The following is a 23,797-nucleotide window of genomic DNA, read 5'->3' as shown; positions in this document are numbered from 1 at the left end:
TTTTTCGGAATAGCAAGCCGGCTCTTTGCCTGGCTAACCTTTCCTTTCTTTTTTTATTCTTAATAAACATATCCCCCCCCCCCCCTTGGAGTGACATCTAGTAGTTGCTTTTCGTTGCTGCGTCCCTCTGCTACTAACATCGCATCACGACTCGCACTTCATCCTCATATCACTCATCTACTGTCTAACATATAATGAGGTAGGGTACTGCACGTCAGTGGTGAAGTACCCCATGTCATCGTTATCATCTGTAGCTGTTGCTGTCGCACCATCTCGTACCATAAGTACCAAAACACTTTTATGCCGGCTTCGAGACAAGTCTACGTGGGTGCTGCTCAGCTGGGAAACCGGTGGGTCACCCAAACTCCAAAATGAGTATATAAATACATTCCCCCAATAATTTTATTTGCGCCTGGAGACGTGCGCCTCAAATCGCGTTTTCTCCCCACATGATACAAGCTCCATTGGACATCGTTATCTAGTGGGCCCCAGAAACAGCAAGCCTAGAACGCTGTATCGTAAATTCACTATATTTGTTGACGCTCAATGAATTCACATGTTTCGCTTTTCCATTCAGGCCATTTTAATGTTTGGTTCAAGGTCAGCGTATGGCCACTACGAATCCTGGTTGCAATCACGGAAAGAAATGAGACGGTATTTTCATAAAAGATTGGCAGTCACAGAAAATATAGTAAACGCATGATAACTCCCTTTTTTATTGCTCTATATTTTAGTTGCTTTAAAAAAAAGGGCTAACCAAAGGTGTCGATAAAGCGTCTCCTCTCGGCAATGCTGACACCAACAAAGCTTCTCCTCGAGACCACTGGAGACCCGCTGCGCTGCGGCCGCGTGGAGAGGAGGGCACGAGAAGTATCGATTCTCCCGTAGCTAGTCGACCCCTTCACTTGGCGACCAATCGAAACACCAGCGTAGAGGTACAAACTACGGCTTCGGCGCTGTGCCCCCTTCGCTGGGGACAGCGTTTGTCATCAGGGCCCACTTGTACGACAGGATAGTTAGCAATGTCGGTGACGGTTTCTCCGCGTGCAACTTCCTGGCTCTGACGCCCGTCCTTCGACTGGCAAGCATGTCTCGGCTTCACACATAGCATCTTAGAAAGTGTAAGAGACAACTGTTTTCTCAATTGCCTTTTCATTTTTCAATCACAAACGATCGCTGTTTCGTTGTCACAATGGCGTACATTTTGGGGGATTTTGTCGTTCCGTAGTTATTCCTAACGTAGTTTTCGAGGATTCGTTACTAAGGGGAGCCGAGAAAATGAATGAGAATCACTGAATGTATTTTACGGTCCTGACAACTTTGTAACGCTTAGGGGATTCGATATTACATCTACGGACAAGTGGTCCGCTGTTACATAAAACTTTTTCAGAGAATGTAACCAGAAAAATTAAGCTACCCTCTACAGCCCAAGGGCTTTTTTTATGGAATGATAGATAAGTATATGTTCCACTGTTTTCTGAACCGTGTCGGGTCTTAGGCTTTATGCACAAGAAACAGGCCACGAGAGAATACCATGTGCAGCATTGTAAGATGACAAGTCAATGTTGTGATGGCACTATGATGCGCCAGGCCACTAAAATTCAATTATGTATCCGTAGGGGGAGCTGTCTTCTTGCAACTGTTCGGGCAATTCTGCGAGGATTGTTTTGTGTGGAAACCCTAAAGTTTGTGCACTGGTCAATTCTTTCATCAAGATAGCCATAGTACAAAGCTCATACATTGTGAATATTTTCGAAGGTATTTAAGTCACCAGCGGCCAAGTTTCTTGGAACTTACCCCAAAGGAATACCGTAGCTTCAACAACAACAACAACAACAACAACAACAATTAAATTATGAATGATGATGTCATGGGGTGTTTCCCCGCTTACGCTGCGGGATGTACGCTACTCCAGTGCATATGGGTTGGCATGATTTGAAGAGTAAGCCTGGTAGAGGCTTAGAGTTGGACCACTGGTCCTGTGGCTGACCACATCTTCAATGCACATTTCGTATTTCCGATATTCACTGCTGAAGGCATTGTTATTAACGTTAAGACTATGTCTCATTGTCTAAAGCCAACCAATACTTATACACGTATATCTGATGTTGGCAAGTGGATAGAGAGATTCTGTTCCATGTCCCGTGAGTGACGGGTGACACGGGATCGACCATCAGATGTGCTGGCTAACGTTTTCTGTGGATGTCCCCGCGGACTGTCCAGGAGAATGTCAGAACACTTCCTCTCGAAGTCGACCCTTAATGCACACTAACCCGTTTTTTGTCTCACTTCTATCTCACCTATTCTGTCTACATGACTACACCTTTGTCGATTGGTTATGGTGCAAATACGAAACTCTAAATAAAAATAAAAAACCGAAGGGGGGCGGGGTAATGGCAGGATATAGGCCCGCCATTGTTGGCCACACAGAAGTGGGCGTCGTCACGACTATAGCAAAAAAAAAAAAGAACACAAAACACAAAGAAAGGACGGACGGATAGAGGATAGAGGAGGATGAAGGATGGGGATGCGGTGAGGGCGCACGAGTTCGTCGGGGAGAGCAAAGTATTAGATGGGTCGTTGAGCAAGGCCTGCCTTCTGCAGAAAGAGAATGAGGTTTCTTGCTTTGGCGGAACGTTCGGCAGAAGAACCAGCGGGGTAGACGATGTCCGCTAGCGTGCCCGAGGTGGAGCGAGGGAGATGGGCTTCGCGCGCAGTAAAAAACCGAAACTTCACCATATGACACGCTCAGAACCAACCACCATTCAGAATATCGTTCTCTTCCCTTATTTGTTGATAATGAAATGCGTAAGCTTCTTTGTGTGTGTGTGACTTGTATTCGTGTTAATTCCAACAAAAGGGGCCCTACTCCCTCCTCAAATGAAAAGCGTTAACTGTATCATTCGGCACAGTGGTTGGCAGAGAGCTTATGACGGCGAAGTTCTATTTATAGAGTGTTAAAAAAAGTATATGTCTTGAATACGAAATACACAATGTAAGGACATTAGCAAGCCACGGCGCTAAGCCAATGGACATGCCTCACTGACATGCCCCTGTCTCAGCACAATGATCAAATTCACCCGATGTCGTTTGCTGCCTAACCGTTCTGCTTGAGGCCTATCTATCTCTTCTAGTGTTGTTCGCATTTCTTCCCTCTTTTAACGCGTATCTCGTAAAGAGGAGAGAAAAAATTTCAAGAGGTCGTCCGGTCATTTCGATCAAATCTGCATATACAGAATGCACAGAACGCGCTTTGGTCGCGAAACACGAAGCCAGTGTTCACGAGATTAAATTGGTTTATTTTTTGCACGATCGTGGTAACTTTTTTAAGCGCGTTTCGGAAGGCACTCATGCATTTGGTAGGAGTTACTGCCACTGGAACGTTTTGAAACTCCTTTCGTGCTCTGTGACTCGCACTTCGGGTTTTTTTCTGAACTGATTATGCAGTGAATGGGCTTGTGATGGTAAATGATGTACTGTACAAAGGCTCGGGCCTGGTCATTCTCATTCAGTCTCTGACAGTCGCTGCTGTCTCGCGCGACCTTCTTTATTTTCAATTGCTGTGCCATTACTGTTTTCCCGAGGTGTCTATCTAAGCAAGCCCGAAGGCATCGCTTCGCCATCATCACGTTCCATTACGACAGCGCGGGGACATTACATCTCCTGTCTAAGAGAGCCGGGGAGAGACATACTGCTTGGTTGCTTCTCCTGCGTACATTATGTCACTGCCGCGAAAGCACGCTTTACAGAACACCCCACGGAAGAACAGGCGGATGGACACGCGCTTTTTCCGACTTTACTCCCTATTTCGTAGAATGCATTACGTGCATTAAATGAATGCATTATACAGGGTGTCCAAACTAACGTGCACCGGGGTCTAAAAAAAACAAGGTGCGTCATAAGCGAATAAAAACTGCAGAATATTGTGAAGAGTCGCGTGTTCTAATCGCCTGTATTTTTCATGGTGGCTGATTAATTAATTAGGCGCAATTAATTAGCTAACTTTTTAATTATTCGTCTTAGGGCCGAGATATGAATTGGAAAGTCGTAGAGCGCGTCGAGAAATACCCATCGCAACTGTTCCCTATAGCATGCGCCTTCCGTGGAGTTTTCTTCCTGGTAAGAAAGAACGCGCGCAAAATCCAAAGTGTACCACGTGACACGCCTGCGCGTGCCTCGTGTCACGCGGTACCGTTTCGGATTTCGCGCGCATTCTTTCTTACCAGGAAAAAAAAAAACTCCACGTGAGGCGTACGTTGTAGGAAATACTTGCGATGGGTGTTTCTCGACACGCTCTACAACTTTCCAATTCACATCTCGGCCGCACGGCCGAACACGCGGCTCCTGACAATCATCTGCAGCTTTCATTCGCTTATCACGTATCGTGTTTTTTTTTTTTTTAGCCCCTGTACAGGTTAACTTGTACACCTTGTGTAATATTAAATACATAAAACGAATTCATTAAAACCATTCTATCGGACCCTCCTCTCATACTATGAACGTATTGACACTATCGATGTTAATGGTCTATAATAGCCAGATTTGTAGTCAGCAGTGCCTAAATTGTTGAAGAAGAGTGCATTTATTATGTGACTAAGTATAGTGTCAGCGAAGCAGACTATGCTATCGCCACTTGCTGACTTGGTAGACTAGAATGTGTGCCTCGGGGCTACAAATGAAACGGACAAAATAGACTGTGATCTAAGCCTTTTAATCAAAGCATGCTGACCCAGCGAAACTATTTTAAGGCTTTTGGGACTCCAACGCTGTCTGTAATTGTTCTCAAGTATACCCCATTTCCTGTGTTAAGCTCTGCTTGCATGTCAGAGCACGACATTCACAGTAACGGTCGTCAAAGAAGACAACGCATCTGGCGTTGACTGGCGTCCTCTGCCGGGGCTTCAACCCACAACATCGAAATCAGTGCGCGCAATATAGTTACTTTGCTGTCGGTTCCATTTGTATCACTGAATGGACATAGAAGACGAAGAAGATGGAGCTGGTGCGAAATTTCCCTTTAAATTCAGTAGCATGAATCTGCATTCCTTGAGGTATTCGACGTTCGAAGAAAAAAAGTCCTTTTGGGGACTAGATCCACTGAAGTTTATGTGAACCGCAGTGCTGGGGGAGAAGGCTCAAATGGGGAGTAATTACCATCTACTGAACTAAAAGATGGAATTGCTACCAAATTTACTCAGTCTTTTCTTACAGTTTAGTTGGTGTCTCTTCACAATGACTGCGTAAAAAATTGTATTAATTTCGGGGCTTAAAAAGTTATGTGGAGTTGGTTAGTAGTTTCCAAATGGACCATATGTTTCCTTATGAAAAAAATTTGACTTAGCGGCCTGTTTTAACATTTTTATTCGACGAAGATGAGTGGGGCGTTCCATCGCGAGAGGCAATGCTCTATGCCATTGTTAGAGGCAATTCTGCGAAGTGAAGCCTCACAAAGAGGACCGGCGCCCGCACTGTCGTTGGCGCTAGCAAGCGCAAAAAGTCCACGTTTTTTGCTTGCGCTATACGCAATGAAAGCAAGTCAGCCTTTCGCGCAGTCCAGCTTTTCCCTTTCCCCTCGTGCACGTAGAGCGGTCTCATTGGATCGCTCTCAAATAAAGTACCACAACAACTGCACGTGAGGTCCACGTTGCTTCATCTTTTTCACCATTGTGTTGTGGTCCGTCCGCGAATGCCCTCTTGTTGCTGCTTTCTGAGTGGACAGACGCTGTGTCACATGCTTTCTCGAACACTTTCTTTCTCTCATGCGCAGAGACGTACTGTCGTAGCGTATAGCCTGTTTTTTTTTCTTTTTTGCCTCACATGCTTTGCTGAGACAAAGGGATTTGTAAGGCGTCACCTTTATACACCCGCGTAACGTAAGGTAACTGGTACATCGTACTCCGACTTTTACTGAAAGACTGAAATATGGCAGTCGTCAAAAAGCCAGACAGCGGCGGGAGTCGAACCATGCACCTCTCCATTGCGGGTCGAGTGCGCTGTCCACACCGCTAAGCTGGAAATGGCTGTCCGACAACTGACCAAGGGGCCTCAATCAAAACGAACGGGGCACGCATTCACTGTCTTCACATTCTCCCCTACATGTTTTCTCATCATAGCGTACATACGACACAGGACGAGGCAACGGCATCTGGTGAACATGATGGAAACTGTTCTGCGACTGGAACACACAGACAGACGAACTCAACACAAGAAGGCTTTTGTTGTATTTGTCTGTTCGTGTGGTCCGGCCTCAGTACAGTTACCTTCCATCATCTCCAACTTTTACTTTCGTTTTACACTTTTCTGGGGGGCGTTACTCCACTTACACCGATTACAACCATGTCCTCTTCTGACACCTACTTTACTTCCCACACAACCAGTAACCGCCCGTCAACATCCCGCGGACGCACCGGTGCGGATGTTGCGTACGTCCGCGGGACATACGCATTCTGTTCAAGTGACGTTCGTTGTGCGTCCGAACAACTCTGCTAATCAAGCCAAAAATATGCTAAATGGACATCCCACGACGGCCGCTTTCGATCTTTATGGGACTGCTTTCGGATCTACTTTGTCTCTCCACATATACCATGCGCATTCAATGGAATCAAGGATTTCCACGGCCAACGCCCTTATCCTTGAGCTAGAGCAACGCATTTTCTTGTAAGCGTTAGCTTAGCAGAGATAATGACACTGTGACACATGACGTACACGTGACACATGACTGTATAATGACACATAAGATAGAGAGCTTGTAGCAGAGATAATGACACTGGTCGCCGCAAGTACACTCCTTGCTTCCAATAATAATGATCTCTCACAATGCAGTTACCAAACAAAAGTCAGAGTACACGACTCAACATCCTTTATTCATATTTTGAGCTCCTCACGGCGTTTTACAGCTATAGAACACAGTACGTATTTAAAAAATAAAAAAAAACTGCAAAAGGGCTATACTAGTAATATGCAAATTATCACAAGAGTAGGGCAAGGTGGAGCAAGATGAGACAGAAATTTGCAACTGAACGTGGAATTTTTATTTTTCGTTTTTTTTTTGAAAGAAATTAGCCATAGGCACATTCTCAGATGTCTAGAGCTTCTGATCTGTAAATCAGAATGGACTTAGCCGGTTCTAAGATAAACACAGAACAAACAATTCAAAAATGCAGATTGTCTCATCTTGCCCCAACCCTCGGGGCAAGACGAGACATCACGTGGGGCAAGATGAGACACGCCGTAGTGATGAACTATATACAGATTAGTTTTTGCAATCTAAGCACCTACACAACCCCCTCGAGCCCACCGCCCATATGATGTGCAATTAAACCACACAGAACACGGTGCTATTTCCCTCCAGCGTCCTTTGCAAACAAGGCACTGCCAGTCTGACGTGTCGCTGGTCGCTCGCTCTTGCGTGCGCTTCTGCTTTCCTGGAAATGTCTTTGGAAACAGAAAAATTTGCTGAAAAATCCTAGGCAATATGCAAAAAAAAAAAAAAAAGGAATGTCTGAGGAACAAGCATAAGTCACCTAATAGTTAACTTTTCAGTTTCTAAATTACATTATATTTACATTGCATTAAATTTAAATTCCATTAAGTTGTCGCGTCTTGCCCTGTGCGTATCATCGGATGCATTAATTTTCCAGTTAAACACCTGATAACCAAGAGTGCCCATATTTTGCATATATCTAGATGAATGAATAAAGATATAGGATGTGGACTTACAGTAACAGAATAAGCCTGCGACACGCTGATGCACAGCTGACAAGAAAAAGGAGTACAGAAAATCGCGCCTTTTTTGCGGGTCTTTACATTCCGGACAGAAGTAACCGAAATTTTTTACTCTTCGACGCAAGCACCAATCCGGACAATTCTCACGTGCAATAAAGCGGACATGCAGAGCCACCTATGAGTAAAATTTCAAGTGCATGGATCCAACATTTTTTGCTCGACGCTGCCTGTCTCTGGGACAGGCGGCGTCGAGCAAAAATTGTCGCATCTTGCCCCGTGTCTCATCTTGCCCCACCTTACCCTATCTCTTGCAAATACGCATATCAGCGTTTGACAATACTTCCCATCTATCTAGCATCCTTACCTGTAACGCATTAGACGGTAAATAACTCCAACCTTGCTCAAAGAGTCAAACGGTGTCACATCAGCCGAAAGTGCAGCTGTGGCAGCTTTGTCCGCAAGCTCGTTAATAAGTATTGTTTCTGGTTAGCGGCGGACGTGTTCGTACAGCCAGGAGCGTAACACCGTGTTCCTCACATTCCTAGGGTTCCTTTCCCTGTTTTTTGGTTTTAATTTCTTCCCTTCCCTTTTTGGGCTGCGCAATGCGTGATTTTTCGAGTAGCAGCTTATGTTGTTGCTCCCTATCGTTCTGTGCAACTGCGTCTAGACTTATAAGGATACCCTCCTCCCCTAGTGGCGAATGCGAATGACATGCGCTCGCATGGGTATCATCTTTTCGGTTTCATAGCGAAATGAAAGAACGTGCAGGCGATCTTTCATCAACCGGCCGCTGTCGACCTAAGGTGTGCGAACGTCACCGAAGGATGACGATCCAATTCGCTAAATTCTCCGGAGGCATTCCTGGTGGCTATCTCCGCTGGACACGCAAAAGTTGCATGGGCTTCTCTTGCTCGCAACAACGGCCCCTGTCAAAAAATCTCACCCAATGCTGTTTGCGTGGGTCGTTACACGGGCTGTGCACCTGGAACTAGCCCACAGCGTCGCGCCGACGTCCTTTTTACCAGTTCTTTCAAAAATATACAAGACCCATAAGGTGCTTAGCAATCACCATCTCGCATGTCTACTCGCGCAGGCTATTGCTCAATGCAGATAGAACGTTCTGTTGTTCACATATAATGCAGAAGCAGATGCCATGAAGCAGATTCGATACTGGTAAATTTCAAAGTGACTGTGTAGTTCTTTTCGGTTTTCACCCGCGCGCTCTTTTGAACGAACAATTCAACTGGATCAGGTGTGGTCGGTTGTTATTGTGGTTAGCTCCCACAATTTGGCGCACAACGTGGGGTCCGAACGTGCCTTGCTTGCCAACTCGCCACATGGCTCGCAAAGGTAGCGCTACGAAAAGCAGTTTTCGACTCTTTCCACTCCTTATCTCATCCCAGAGTGCGCTCTTCCCAGGCGCTCATCTCTGCCCGTTATGTATGGCCTGGCCTTAACAAGGATGTACGCCACTGGACCCGAATGTGCCTTGCTTGCCAACACGCCAAGGTGGCTCGCCACACTATCGCCCCTTTGTCAACGTTTCTACCACACAGACATCGCTTTGAAAAAGTTCACATCGACATCGTCGACCCTCTTCCCTCATCCTGCTACTTGTTCACTTGCATGGACAAGTATGCCCGATGGCCCGAGGCGACTCCCATTGCGGACATCACCAGCGAGACTACTGCCTCAACATTCATATCCACATGGGTCGCACGGTTCGGCGTACCGTCCGAAGTTGTCACCGACCGTGGACCACAGTTCGAGGCACGCCTTTTCTTGCACCTGACGAAGCTGCTCGGTACACTTCGCATACGCACTAGGGCTTGTAATCCTACTACCAACGTCATCGTCTAGCGTTTCCATCGTCTCCTCAAAACCGCGCACATGGCTTCTCCCGACCCCTCTCGCTGGACTGACGCTCTACCCTTGGTGCTGCTCGGCATCCGCTCTGCTCTCAAAGACTGACTTCACCTGTTCTTCATGCGGATCTTGTGTGGGCCGTCGAGGCGCTGCTCCCCAGCCGCAGAACACTGAAGTGGCTGGTATTGCAGAAGACCTCACTGCGATACCAGGCGGTTGAGTGTTGTGCGTCACAACACCGTCTGGGGAGCAGCGTTTCAACAGCCCTTCGCAACACCGCCTTTTTGATTGTCGTCTTGAATACGGGATTCGTACGTATCGCATTTGAACTTTGCGCTACGATGTTCAATCAGGTGGAAATTTACGAGAATTGAATCTCATTATGTGAACAACACAATGTTCTACCTGCATTGAGTAATTGCCGAGCATGGTTTGCCGGCACGAGTATACTTTTACGTGGTAACACCATGTACATTGAAAAGGCGAAACACCCCTGTGAGGTCCCAAAGCAATGAGAAGGGTACGAGGGGTCCGGAAGTTGCGGGTTGCTGTTGGAGGCAGAAAACTCAAAAGCTCTAAAAACGTAAAACTCTGCCCACGGAAAATTCTCGACCGAAAGGCGCTGGATACCCTTGATCGATACCCTTGAGTGATCGCTCTGGCAAAAGTTGCAGTCTATACTTCATATGGGCCTCACACATTATCGGCCGCCCCCCTGTCCCCCACTCCTTCCTGCTGTCCTCTCTCCATCTGTCCACGTATGTACGACGCTCATGGCCACAGTTGCTTCGCGGCGCTAACATGGAATTAAAAAAACATTATCGCCCGGTCACTTCATGATTGGACGAAGACATACCGCGCTAAACCAAAGCATGGGCGTTCCCGGGCATGACTCATGTTCCATGTCACGTCGAGACTGGGAGGTACACGGGTTCAAATCCCGGTGTCGGCTGTGCTGTCTGAAGTTTTCCTGGGTTTTCCTCAGACGCTGTCACACATATGTTGGCGCAGTTCCCTTAGAAGTCGGCCCAGGACGCGTATCCCCCCCCAGAGGGTTAGTCGTGACGTTGCTCACCTCTGTGACGCCGACAACGGCGAGCTCTTTCAGCACTACCACCACCACCACCACCGGGATTTTTACCAGCTCCTGTGGCCTAGTGGTTACGATGATGGCATTCCACGCAGAGACTGGGAGGTGACCCGGCTTCGAATCCGGGCGCCGCCTGTGTTGTCTGGATGTTTTCCCGAGTTTTCCTCACACGCTTTAAGACAAAACTCTTTTGTCTGCGGAGCAATGGGTGTAACCTAACGCCACTACATGTTGTGCAACGCACTCCGTTCATGCGACCATCCAGGATCTTGACGATCTGTCAAGCATATTGAGCCAGCGCCAGTTTACTATGCGGAAGACGTCTCTTATAAACGAATCTTCACAACAGCAGCTATACGTGACATTTCGCCCCATCCATATACGGAGATCGAAGCTCTTCGATGCGCTCCATGCGACCACATTACACCTAATAGCTCGCGTCGGGTACAAATGCCTTTCCAGCATCGATATGACGCAGAGGTGCTCCAGTCACGTTCATTTTCGTCGAACCCATACATGTGTCCTACATACAAGGCGCTCTATTTTTGATACGCAGTTTGGCTCGAGAATACAGGTACCAGGCAGAAAAATACGGACAAAAAGAATATATTGATCGCCTTCCAACGTGTTATTTTGCTCATATCCAAAGACAGAAACAATGAGGAATATGTCGCCATCATTCGAGCATACGTGACTACAAAACGGTCATCAAAGCGGTAATTTCGTGTCTCAATAGACCTCTACCCGAGAAACGTCATCATGACGTTGGTAGACAGACTGAAACCAAAACAAATCGGAAGGGGAAGGCTGGGTTCCACGGATGGGCACTTGTTCGCTACCTCCTACTGAAAGAAAAGTAGGACCGAAGGTCGCTTTCCTTTCAGGGCCCATCGTAATCCCCTCAAGACCTTCGGGCGCGACCTTGTTCACCTCTAGCTTCGAGCGTAGTTCAACTTTACCAAATTTGTAGCGCTGTCGAACACTATGACGTCATTTGTTTACGAACAGGGAGAGGTCTACTGAGTAGACGGACACACTCGATATACCCATATTGTCAATCTCTTTGCCGAGACGCTATACCAAATCTCAAATAGGGTCACTCTCACATTCGGCCTCACAGTTAGGGAATCCGCCTTCCTAAGTACATGCATGATTCGCGCGAGTCTCGCTCGGCACGGACGCTTATTCCTACAGCTCCCGCCCAGACTAGGCTTAGTTCGTGAAGCTATTTCTTTCGTAACCCAGCTCTCCTACTGCTCCCTTTGGACTACTGCTCCCTTTGGACCAAGTTGTACGTCCGGGGGCCTTCCTGTCTGCCTATGAAAGGCGGGGATGAGACCCCGGGTGTTACGGCGAGCCTTCTCGCCCCACAGCCCGAGCCTCCCTCGTCGGCGGGACAGGAGTAGGTCACCTGTGGGCCGCCGAGCTACTGATGAAGCTCCTGTGGACTTTCACATGTCGGAGGCAAGTGGACCTGCTCCCCCTCCGTCGCCGCACTGTGACTGGTCGCAAGCTACGGTGACGTACGACCCCAATAGGGGCCCTGAAGATGTTGAAGATGATGGCGCAGCGGACCGCTTCACACTGGTGACATATAGAAAGAATCGGCCGAAAGGAATTCCCGTGCTCTTCAAACCCATCGATGTCACCCGTTCCTTCTGGAAGGTCAACCCCAATGTTGTGGCTCGGGACATATGCGCTGCGGCGCATTAGTCAATTTCTCACCATCGCATTAGCAAGGATGGCAGCTTGTGCGTCTTCGTGAAATCTCAAGGAGCGGTTTCCAACCTTTTGGCGCTTGAAGTCGTGGCGGGTATGGCTGTTTCCGCTTCAATCCCATCATCATACGTGAATAACATGGGAAAGATCAACGACGTACCACTTGACTATGACAACAGTGATCTTGTTTCGTACCTGGCGCAAGAAGGCGTCATAGCGGCACGCCGCCAAGTTCGTCACGTCTATCATGAAGACGGTACGGACAGCTTCATCCCTCTTCGTAGTGTCATCCTCACGTTCAAGCCCACCCTGAGGCTCCCTGAGAAGGTGCACTTGGGATTCTGCACACACGATGTTCACGAGTATGTGGAGGGTCCAACCCAATGTTATAACTGCCAGCGTTTCGGGCATCTCTCGCGCAACTGTCGTTGACCCACACGGTGCAAGATTTGCTCGGGACCGCACTCCATCAAGGAGTGCACTGCGCGGCGGCAACCAAGATGCTCCAACTGTGGAGGTCCGCATGCGGCTTCCCACTCTCTGTGTCCGCGCAAGCGGTCAGCGATACAACGGTTCCATATGGAGGTACTCCCCACCATTGTGGGCCCGGTGGTCAGCAGTACCGGTGATCTTCGTAATCGGCACTCCACCAACGTGGTGTCGCCTCTCGCGTCCTGAAAAAAAGATGAAAAGAAAAAACAGAAAATGCAACCCAAGATAAGGGCAGTTCCGATAGCGTCACTCGATACATTTGTTTTTGTTTCGTTTCCGCAAGTTAAAGCTCATCTTCGACGCATGAGGCGGCACTGTGCTCCTTCAGCCTCTCACATTGGGGGTGAAGGAAAGACGCGTCTCCGAAGAAGCGCAATGAACAAAATAAAGAAAAAAACGGTGTTCCTTCACGAATTTTTTGCGGACGATCTATCGAACGGATTTTTGTTCTGAAAGCGGCTACGATATCAGGTGACCGAAAGGAACAGATGTTCTCATTGGGATGACCTTGTAGCTTTTATAATTAAAAAGTTAATTAACAATTTTAAGGTAATTAGTCATTCGACGGTCGAGCAACAGATGGCCAAGAACGTCCGCCGGCCCAGAGATGATAGAAGTGAAAACAGGATGTCTATAGCCCTTATATAGTGTTTTTTATGAAAAATCTGTATCGAAGAAAAAAAGACACCCTGTATATAGACTGGCAGTACATTGCCAACGCCACCAATATACGAAAAGTCTGCTCAGTGATGGGCAGTCGTTGAAGTACCAAGTACTCAGGTACATTTCTGAGTACTTGTACTTTCCTTTAAATACGTTTCCAATTGTGTACTTTGCACTTCAAGTACTTTTGTCTAGTGGTGGTAGTGGTGGTGACGAAAACCGACTTGCCGTTGTTGGCCTCACTTATGTGGGCAGCGTCACGACTGTAGCCAGGATGAGATGAGATGATGTGATAACAAATGAAGGAAGTGATGACGGCCGAAAGTTAAGACTTAGGACAGCCACTGCCAGAATTGGTTAGAAGTCCGAGCAGTACTCATAGTCCTTGAGCGAGGCCAGACTCCTGGAGAAAGCAGACGAGGCTGCGAGTTTTGGAGTCTTTCCGTGAAATAGCCTCTGGGATGTAGGACATCATCAACCGTACAATTCCTGCAATGGCCAATGTATTTATCCCGCACCACAGCATATGCACAGCAATGAAGCAAGATGTGTTCGACTTGCTGGCAATGTATGCAATTTGCGTTGTCCAGAGAGTTTTGTCTAGTACTTTCCCATCAAGTACTGAAGTACCCAACTGGAAATGCAAAGAAAAAAAAAAGAAATATCAAACAAGTGTCTAGAAGCAGTATTTTTGAACAAGAAAGTGGAGTGCTGTCCTCCTTTTTCATGGTATACCGAGAAATGCAACGAGGAATAAATCAGGAAATAAATATATATTCCACTAGCACAGCTGGTTGCCTGAGCAGCTGTAAACGGAAATTACAGTTCATACTCATGGGCAAGCACAACTAGCTGGGCTTTAGAACTAGCACTTGCAAAAAATGCTTAAATTGGCATTTATTCTGTGTAAGCAACACATTCGCCAGCTCAAATTCGCGACACACACTCCTTCGTCCCGTGTTTTACATACATATGCATTGCAAATTTTTTCTCTTCAAGATGCACCAATTTGCCCACATTACTGCCTTGACTCAGTTGCAATGTACTTGGCGAGTACTTTAAGGTATAATACCCAGTACACTCTAAGAAAAAAAAGAGTAAATAAGAGTAAATGGAGTGTAACTATGACTTTTACACTCTTTCTATGCTCTTTTCTGCCCATCTTTACTCTTCCGATACTCTCTTTACCGTGCTATGACGACTATGACGCTGCCATATCACGCTGAATACGCAGGTTCTCGTCCGTTGACTACCTGTACTCTAAAATCGCGGCTTGTGAGTGATCGCCAAAGCATGTGCGTGTTAGTGAGCCATCCTTTGTCAGTCCAAGTCTCAGCGTCTGTACGCCCGTCCATATAACCCCTCTCAGTGTGTATACGCCCAGGGCGACGTCATGCACAGGGCCTGAACGTTAAAGGGGCACCCTTCATCAATAAACAAAAAGCAGTAACAAAGTAATGTAAGTGAAGGACAGTAACATAATTTTGCCCCGCATTCACGCAGAGTAATTTTTACTCCCTAGCAGGGTTAAGTTGCACTCCTGGGCGACAGTGTAACACGCTTTCGAAAAAAAAGCAGTGAACATTACGCTAAAAAAGAATGATCTCAGTGACAAAGAGTTTACACTGCATAAGAGTTGGGCATACTCTATTTTTTCTTAGAGTGTCCTTTGTACTTTACTTGCAGTATATTTAAAATGCGATACTTGTATTGCACTTCCAGTACCATTGATGCCAGGCACTTTGTACTTTACTTTAGTACAATTTTGGGTACTTTGCCCATCACTGAGTCTGCTTAATGCTTGCTCTGAATCCTGGTGGTGGTGGTGGTGGTGGTGGTGCTGGTGAAAGAGCTCGCCATTGTCGGCCTCACACAGGTGGGCAACGTCACGACTAACGCTCTGGGGGGAGCGTGCGTCCTGGGCCGACTTCTAAGGGAACTGTGCCGACATATGTCTGACAGCTCTGAGGAAAAGCTCTGAATTCTTCGCCACGTGGACACACCGAATCGCGATGTTGTCTGCTTCAGCCAATCACCACAGATGATTTGAAAACCAGGATTTGTGGCGGCTTGCCTCCATAGCTACGGCTGGTCGCTAAAAGCTTTCTAAAAATAACAATCGAAACATAATTACCTCACGTTTTATCACTACCAAATGTTGAAACGTCCAGCGATAAGATTTAAATTTGTAATCCACTTGACGAGTACTTGAAAGTACTTTGCAAAAGACTTTGTACTTTACATTAAGTACATTTGTAGGTACTTTGTATTGTAGTTAAAGCACAACAGGTGCTAGGTACTTGGTACTTTACACTAAGTACAATTTTGAGGCCTTGTTTACACTGGGTGGTGTTTACACTGCTCGAGGGAAAGGGAAGAGTTGCTGGGAGACTCGTAAGTTTTCCGTCAATGACCGATAAATGAGACGAGGGTCCAATTTTTCCCGAGCATTTTTGTAGAAAGTTTTATCGATATTCCAGTTTATACGATAGATCCGGCATAATTTTGTTTCGATTTTCCTTGGCTGCTATGTACCTCGAGTTCCATGCTAGCGGTAATTGCGAAAGCCTTGACTATACGAATACCCAGGTTGTTGGTCAGGCCGTGTATGTGACTGCACGTCGTACATCCGAACTCTACTACCTTTGAAAATACTAAACCTGCCGGGATATGCTATAAACCGTATACATACCTATATACCTATATCCTATATACGAACAGCGGGATTCAAACCTTAGAAACACAACACGAACGGCACGTGTGGTCATCAAGACCTGTATCGCAGCAAATTTCTCGAGCAGCTATAGCTCCCCTATTGTGCAGATCCCCTTTCCGGACATCGTGCGCATAAACCGCATTCGAAATTTCTTCGGGATTAAAACAGAACACAGGAGCTTCCAGTTCAACAGGCAGTCCGGAGAAATCCTACGGGATATTCGTGCGTATTCGCCGAGTCGCCGACTTTGCAACATAAGCCGATCGACAACGAAATATGACGATCATCCCCTTTCCTATTTCTTTTGGCTCCCTTTTTAGATTGATCCTTAATTCTAACACGTTTCGAACAATCATCACGCCTTCAAAACGGGAGCTCAGCATAAAGCACGGGCTTGTTTTTAACCGCCATGCAGAATATTTTGACACCTTACCACCTTACACCTTACCATTTACCAGCAACGTGGCCCAAACTCTACTCTGAAAGTGGATATAACGTCTACTCCTTTGCGATGGCCCCAATGCCATGCTAAAGACAAGAGGATTGGTGGGATCAGATGTGTGCAGATCCCACCTGAAGTAGGCCCAAGATGCACGCTAATCCCACCCCCTGTAGGATTAAAAAGATTCAAACACTGAAACTAGCGTTTGTTAACGTACAAGCTTTCTTGTAGTAGTCTGTATTTCGTCAGATACAAAAATTTTCATTTTCAGGTGCATTTTTGTACCTGACGAAATGCAGACTACTGCAAGAAAGCTTGTACGTTAATAAACGATATAATGTCAGTGTTTTATCTTTTTATCACTAGTGTTGACCGCACTTGACAAAGTTTCTACATTCCTCGATTGCGTCCAAATGTTCCAAACACATGTGACTAAAGAATACATTTTACAAGTTAATACGCCATTCACCAGCAGCTGCTTCGCAGAACATCAGGTGTCACAAAAGTGAATCCTGCAGCTACATACTACGGACAATTTTAATGTAGAATATATTCCCCACATAGGGATTGAAGTCAGTCAGAATTCGTGTACGTCCGGCCGTGGCTATCTCCTGTAAAGCGTGCTTTCACTGCATCAATACAATGTACGCAGGAGAAGCAACCAAGCAATACGGCTCTCCCCGGTCTTAGCGAGTGGATGTAATATTCCTGCGCTGTTGTAATGGCGTATGATGATAGCGAGCAGACGTGCCCTTCGGGTTTTCTTGGATCCACACCTTCGGCAGACAGTAATGCACTGCAATTCAAAATGAAGGAGGCAGAAGTGGAGCGACCATAACGGCAGTGACTAAATGATGAAACCGAGGCTCGAGCCTGTGTACGGAACATCACGAACTCGAGCCATCACAAGCCCATTTCAAAAAAACCCGAAGCACGAGTCACGCAGCACCAAAGGAGCGCCAAAACGTTCCAGTGGCAGTAACTCCAACACGTTTCTACCAATCATCACGCCTTCAAAACGGGAGCTCAGCGTAAAGCACGGCCTGGTTTTTAACCGCCATGCAGAATATTTTGACACCTGGTTTACCAGCAACACGGCCTATACTCTGAAAGTGGATATAACGTCTACTCCCTGGCGATGGCCCTAATGCCATGCTAAAGACAAGAGGGTTGGTGGAATCAGATGTGAACAGATCCCACCTGAAGTAGGCTCCAGATGCATGCTAATCCCACCCCCCGTTTTCCACTCCGCACTGCTGTCAACTCTCGACCTGTCCGTTTGTATACCGGTATACACCCTCTGCCATAGTTTCCTCGTGGTGCTTCGTGGAGTTTGAAAGAAAAAAAAGAAGAAGAACTCCGGATTTCTTTCTAAGACGGTAATATGGGCCTGTTGGAGATAATTTATTCTTGACTCCAGGATTCAACAGGCACGGACAAAACGAATAACACGAATAAACGTCTGGTCCCCCATCTTTCTTATCAAACAGGTCTCAAGAATTCGAGAAATTCTTAAGGCCTATTTGGTAAGAAAAATGAGAGACCAGGAACGTGTCAGTGGCACCTCCAGTAGCCTTGCAAGCCGAGGAATTTGACCTTCTAGATAGCTACGATAGAAGACGAATATGCCTTACCTTCGCAGCCTTACTTTTTTTTCTTTTTACACACTATACAGGTGTCCCAGAAAGCGTGTCATTGAATTTTAATTTTAAAAAACTACGCCACATAGAATCATGCGGTCCACGGCATTTGTTCTTACTATGTTTTTGCCACCTCCTGATGTGCATGTCATGTAATTCCTAAGTTTAATTATATAAATTTTTGCGAACTGAACTCGGAAATTTGCCAAGTAAAGGTCAAGGTCACCACACCAATGTGAAGAGCGTGCTCAATTTACTCAAATTAATGATAATTGACAGGAATATTGAGGAGCTATCGTATCGGAAAAGATAGCCGAAAATCATGCTCTACGGAGCTCGCAGAGGATAGCGCGCGACGAATTTTTCAGCGGAATCATTATAAATCCGACGAAAGGAGGTTGGAAACCCAGCCCACACCGGTATGGTAGAAAGAGATAACACAGACATAGCTTATCGCCTCCGGCCTCGGCTGGGACCATACGTTTCCTCTCCCAATTTTAGGAACTGTTACTTTTTCTACTATCACTCTGTGGGCTGGGTTTCCAACCTCCTTTCGTCGGACTCACAGCGACTGCGCTCAAAAAGTCCTCGCGCGTTATACTCAAGTGCCCCGAGAAGCATGATGTTAGGCTATTTTTCTCGACAGGATAGATCCTGAATATCACTGTCAATTATCATGAATCTGAGTAAATTCGGCACGCTCTTCATGTTGGTGGGGTAAAAAAGTGACCTTTACTTGGCACATTTCCGAGTTCACTTCGCAAAAATTTACATAATTAAACTTAGGTTACACGACATGCACATCAGGAGGTGGCAAAAACCTAGTAAGAACAAATGCCGTTGACCGCATGATTCTAGATGGCGTAGTTTTTTTTTTTTTATTACGGCGCACGTTCTCTGGGACACCCTGTATACACCAACGTATACGTGACGGCTCCTTGAAATAATTATGTCGATAGTGGAGCGAAGTCACGTTGAGTTATTCGTCTTACTCGTTTTACTGGGTCTACCCCAGCTCATATCACACTCAACTCAGACGAGGACAATTGATTCCGGGACAGCTCATACCGGGAAAGATCAAACCAGGAGAACAGTTGCGGGATGTGACTTATATTGAAAAAAAAAATCACACAAGTAACATTTTAGTGATTACATTTTACTGATTTGTTCTTCATTGGCACCTCAATGCACGTATAACTTTATTTTATACGTCTATTTTTACAAATTTATTTATTTATTTACTTATTTAATCATACTCCGGTCCCTCCGGCGCTGCAACACGGACAGAGCGAAAAGGTCAGGAATGACAGAAACAGAGCTGTACTACAATAAAATACACAATACGCGTGAAAAAATTACTTCACGATACAAGTACAGACTACAACATATTATACGTATAACACAGATTAGATAAGCTGAGTTGTCTCGCGACGTAAACACCCAATTATTATTATTATCAGATTAGATAAGAACACATCAATCAAGGGCTAGCTCGTCTAATCGTCATCTGACTCGTCGTGGCGAACACATATTAAGTACATTGTGAACAACGCAAGTCGAACCTTAGTCTACATCAAACGTAATGTTTTCTTTGTCTCGCTAAGTATGAAACTAGCACTGTATAAAACCCTCGTTAGGTCATAACTGGAATACGTGGCAGCAATGTGGGACTCTCATCAGGAGTCACTCATTCATGCCATAGAATGTGTACAGAATACAGCTGCACGCTTTATCCTCGGCAATTACAACTGCCCCCCCCCCCCCCCCCAGTGCCGCGTCACATCAATGAAATCCAACCTTCACAAACCGCTATTATTACTACGCTACGCCGTACAATTAATCATATTTGCTTCGTTCAAAAAATTACTACCATAGTCCTGTACTGAAGTCATCGCTGCTCTTTCGTCCTATAGATACATCTCACCACGACCTATAGGATTTCATCGCTGTCTAACTCAAATCTTTTCCGGATCATCAATGTGATTTCCTGTATGAGTTGTCCTCGTATGACTTGTCCAGATATGCGTTGGGCTTGGCGTCAGTTGTCCTGGTACGAGCTGGGATGGTCGCCGTTTTATCCGTGTCTGTTAGCTTCGGGGGTCAAGAATCCAGATATCTTGAGAACGGCGACGTGCGTAAGGCATTTTGCATACCCGATAATTATCCAGAAAAGAGTACTTTCCCAGCAGATCGAACGAGGCACACGCACACACACACACACAAAATCGTTTATACAGTGGTTGGCCTCGGATTGATTATATGAGATTGTGTTGTTTCGTCTATGCTGGCACCTGCGTGTGCGATATCTCATGTGCGTGTGTCATGTGTACGTGCGTGTGTGTATGCCTAATCTTTTTCATCGTCATCCCAGTCATATATTAACCCACATTAACCCACAATCACCTCATCCCATCGTCATTCTTGTAGTTGTTGTTGTCTATACTGGCGGCCGTTTAAATCTTTGTGGAGTGTGAACTGCGTAACATTATTGGGCTAATGTTTTGGCCGGAAAGGCTGTCTAAACCCATCGACTCTTGCTTTAAAATGATACCCCCCCCCCTTTGTCCGAAATAAACGATTTTCTCGCAACTTCGAGGCGAGTCACGCAGTAAAGGAGGTATCGATTTAAGGTGTAGGGCATAGCGCACGTGATACAATCCTCATATATACGATTTTCTCGCACGGTAATGCGACAACACGACGCCAGCTGAAAATATTACTTAGCACATCTCCCCGTACCTATAATCGATATTGACGGGGGGGGGGGAATATGTTTATTAAGAAAAAGAAAGGAAAGGTCAGCCAGACGAGGGTCGGCTTGCTATTCCAAACAAAAAGGGAAGGGGAAGGAAAGAAAAATAAGAAAAGAAAAGGGGAAGAAAGAAGGAGAAAAGGGGAAGAAAAGAAAAATAAGAAAAGAAACGGGAAGAAAAGGAGAAGAAATGAAAAGAAAATGAAAAGAAGAAAGAGAAAGAAGAGAAGAAGAGGAAAAGAAGAAAGAAAAAGAAGAGAAGAAAAGGAAAAGAAGAAATAAAAAGAAGAAAAGAAAAGGAAAAGAAAAACTGAACTAAAATACAAAACTAAACCTGAAAAGTCACACACACAGTCACACAATCACAAGGCGTTGACAAGGTTCGAAGGAGGAGCGCTGTGGTGACTGCCCACTGGGCCGAGAGAGAAACACAGGGCTCACAGGGAGCCCAGGAGACCCGTGTTACGCAGAAAGCGGAGCACCGCTTTTGTGACTCTCCACTGGTTAGCTCGCTGCACAGGGCCAAGGAGTGTTGCGAGAGAAACGGCTGTCCGTCCGTCCGTGCACCCAAGCTCTGAGAGATGTTGCCAGAGCACGGCACGATGATGGTGGTTGACGCTGACAGTGGAGGAGCTGATGAGAAATATCGTCTTCTACACCGCAGCACCGCGTGCACTGTTACAGAGCTGTATGAATATAAATGGCGGTCAAAAGCCTTGGCTAAGAAAAGAAGTGTGACCTGAGAGGGGACGAACAACTGCAAGAAAGTCGAATCGCAGATCGGGAGATCCAGTAGAAGAGACACCCAGAATAGGAAAGGAAAGGACTGCACCGGTAACAGGAGACCAACACACGGTGAATGGCTGAGAACAATATTAAACATCGCTGTCCGTCTCGTCTCTCGTGTATTTCCTGAAAGCATGAACTCATGAGTCGGTGCGTACCTTCACAAAATATGGGTATCTATAACTCCTTTCGCAGACTCGTAATACACATTGACCAGGCCTTCTGTCACCACTACGTTAGAGTGCTTCCTCGATGACTTCTCAGCAATCTTACGAAGGGGTGCTTACGATGCTATTTAAATTCTACGCATTCTAACGCCGCATATGGTTTCGTATATTGCCAAGGTCATTACGATCGTCCTTCTGTGATCGCAGTGGGGACGTTGCGAATGTGCGAACACTTAGTTTGAAGCCGAAGCGAATACGAAACGAAAAGTTGTATAACCGGACCGGATACGCATGCTACACATGTACGGCTATAAACATGCGTACTGTATGTATACGTGATATATTCGTACGGATCAGAATATGAAGTAGCATTCGCTTTATTTTATGCCCTCTCTTGTGCATGCATACCTAAACATTTCCCTATATATTCCTGGACCGGATACTTAGGACATTTTCATTCCGCGCTGGCGTGTGCAACAGCTTTTTAATTTTTTTGCAATTTCAATTCAATTTATTTCATTTCTCATAGAAATGTGGGTCGTGAACTAAAGGATAAGAACCTGATGAGGTACACGACCCTATGCAGTAGTCAGTAGCAAACGCGGATTTGCACAACACAAAATACATATTACAGTGCAAAACAAGACAGATCATCAACATCAAGTAAGAAATTTCGTAAGACCTTTCTATACATGTGAAATGTGTGGAAAGATACAAACAAAAGACTCCAGGAATTTAAAAACTCTGAAGTTAAATACAAAGTGGCTTCCTTACCGGAATTTGTCCGGCCAAACGCAAGGGCCAAAGGATTTACATTGCAGAGTTGATAATGTGTGACAGCTGCGTTCAACGATAGTGTGCCAGAAAATACATGTCTGTATGCGTATAGTCAGAGTTTAAAAGTGAATACTTGACGAATAGGCAAGATTAGTAATTCCCGAAATTAAAATTGTTCCGGTGTTACTACCACGGCATTTGTTATAAACCGGATAGCTCTTGTTTGTAATGTGTGTATTCTAAGATAATTTGCTGTGGTTGTGTATCATCAGACTAACAAGCACTAGTAAAGCGTCGGGCAAACTAATCCATAATAGCCGCCTTTTTAACCACGTTGGTACTAATTTTTTAACACGATTTAGGGCACCACAATTTTTTGCTAGTTCAGCACATCCAACATTAATATGTGCATTCCACGCTAAATTATACTGGAACCACACACCCAAGAGTTTAATTTTTTGCACTTCCTCAATTTGTTCAGTACCTATCCATAGATGTATATAATGTGGTTTATAGGATTGTTTTTGGGCCAGCATATTATATCCCTAGTTTTCTTGACATTCAGTCTGATCTTATTAGCGTTCTTTCTTGTATTTTCATCCTTCTTTCACCATCTTCACATAATGTCCCACGTGCAATGGGGTAGGGTATACCGCACCACCGCGGTGAAACACCCCATCTCATTTATTGTTGTTGTTGTTGTTATTAGCGTTTAACCAAATAGACAATTCATGAAGGTATTTGTTTAAATGAACGTTCAAATGTTCAAGTGCTAAATTAGTAACAACCTTAACTCCAACACGTTTCGAACAATCATCACGCCTTCAAAACGGGAGCTTAGCGTAAAGTACGGCCTGGTTTTTAACTGCCATGCAAAATATTTTCACACTTAATTTACCAGCGACGTGGCCAATACTCTACTCTGAAAGTGGATATAACGTCTACTCCTTGGCGATGGCCCT

At 45.6% G+C, this 23,797-nt stretch overlaps 1 protein-coding gene across 1 annotated transcript in view; it reads left to right on the top strand.

Moving 5' to 3' along the window:
- Positions 1-890: 890 nt before the first annotated feature.
- The window catches only part of LOC135377939 (dual specificity protein phosphatase 22-B-like), a 55,373-nt gene continuing 32,466 nt past the window's right edge, over positions 891-23,797 (top strand). Inside the window, exon 1 of the mRNA XM_064610719.1 lies at positions 891-1,121. The gene's annotated coding sequence lies outside the window, so the exon portion shown is untranslated. The remainder of the gene's footprint in view (positions 1,122-23,797) is intronic.

Source organism: Ornithodoros turicata, chromosome 1, assembly GCF_037126465.1.
Source record: "Ornithodoros turicata isolate Travis chromosome 1, ASM3712646v1, whole genome shotgun sequence".
NCBI lineage: Eukaryota > Metazoa > Arthropoda > Arachnida > Ixodida > Argasidae > Ornithodoros > Ornithodoros turicata.
This window is presented reverse-complemented; position numbering and strand designations above follow the sequence as displayed.